Source organism: Misgurnus anguillicaudatus, chromosome 12, assembly GCF_027580225.2.
Source record: "Misgurnus anguillicaudatus chromosome 12, ASM2758022v2, whole genome shotgun sequence".
Lineage (NCBI taxonomy): Eukaryota > Metazoa > Chordata > Actinopteri > Cypriniformes > Cobitidae > Misgurnus > Misgurnus anguillicaudatus.
The window spans coordinates 2,796,073-2,797,494 of record NC_073348.2 but is presented as its reverse complement, the minus strand read 5'-3'; the positions used below and the strand labels follow the sequence as shown (position 1 = coordinate 2,797,494).

Below are 1,422 nucleotides of genomic sequence, written 5' to 3'. Positions count from 1 at the left end.
TAACCAAATATTTTTCTTTGAAAATGCAGCAGTGTAATTGTCCACGTTTGTGTACAACATGTTCCAGTTACACTAATTAAGTACTGTGGTGCAAACAACAAAAAATGTGATGTCCACATATGTGGACACACCAGGTCTTAGTTCATTTTTTAGGTTGGGGGGTTTTAAATAACAGCTTATTACAAATATATCTAAAGGCTGCATGCAGATCATAGCACTTCCAACATTTTAAATGAAGTTAACAAAAGGGCTTTTAAAATTTAAAATAGCAGGCTCCCCCAACTATTGGTTTAAAAAAAGCTCTTCACAAACCTATAGGTGACTTCACAGACACTACATCCATATTTCTTACAGTCTATAATCATAACACTGTATTTAAAAATAATAAAGATTGTACTTGCCACTAGTCAGTGATCTCCGGTATCGTGATGGTGGTCTTCTTTTTCTATGAAAAAGATCTTCATCCTCACTCTCTAAGTTTGAAGTCACGGTCGCTTGATTTGCTTTGCACCTAGCTTCTTCATATGTGTCTGGAAATAAAAAAGCATCAGTAAAAGCCTAATCATTTTATAAACCACAAAAGTATAGCAAACTACAAACAAACACTTTTTACCTGCATATCCCAGAATAGAGGCAACATGCTTCGACCAAAGTTTAGTGTCAGGTACATCTCTTCGTTTTACCTTGGCTGTGAAGTTTTTACGTGGCCAAAAACAATATACAGTCTGTTAAGAATAAGAACTCAATTAAAAAAAAAAAAATATATATATATATATATATATATATATATATATATATATATATATATATATATATATATATATAGTATCTGCTTAGTTCAACAGCCATACACTGTCGACTAATGACACATTTACAATTGTTTAAACTATTAGAAGGGTTAGAGGTAGTACCTCATTTGTAATATCAAGCCATGTGGAAGGCACAACATCAACAGTGTTATCTTCAGGAAATTTAATCACAGCATAGCAGTGATGTAATATCTAAAACAAAAAACAATAATAAGGGTAAAAGTCATGAAATACACAGAATTAAAAAGTTTGAGTTTTAGAGAGCACACTATAAAAATTCTAAGAGGACATATCATGAAAACCCTCCCTTTAATGATGTTGAAGTGCTATAATAGAGTCCCCAGTGCAACTCCCACCACTTAAAACGTGAAACAGAACAACCCGGTAACTTTGTTTTGTTAAAGGAATAGTCTACTCATTTTCAATATTTAAATATGTTATTACCTTAACTAAGAATTGTTGATACATCCCTCTATCATCTGTGTGAGTGCACGTAAGCGCTGGAGCGGGCTGCGACGCTTCGATAGCATTTAGCTTAGCCCCATTCATTCAATGGTACCATTTAGAGATAAAGTTAGAAGTGACCAAACACATCAACGTTTTTCCTATTTAA

At 33.3% G+C, this 1,422-nt stretch overlaps 1 long non-coding RNA gene across 1 annotated transcript; it reads right to left on the bottom strand.

Moving 5' to 3' along the window:
* Positions 1 to 407: 407 nt before the first annotated feature.
* LOC141368933 (uncharacterized) lies at positions 408 to 1,182 on the bottom strand. Its single transcript, XR_012372341.1, has 3 exons — positions 912 to 1,182; positions 614 to 725; positions 408 to 530 (listed from the first exon to the last, which is right to left on the bottom strand). It is a non-coding gene; the product is annotated as an uncharacterized lncRNA (long non-coding RNA).
* Between the last annotated feature and the right edge of the window lie 240 nt (positions 1,183 to 1,422).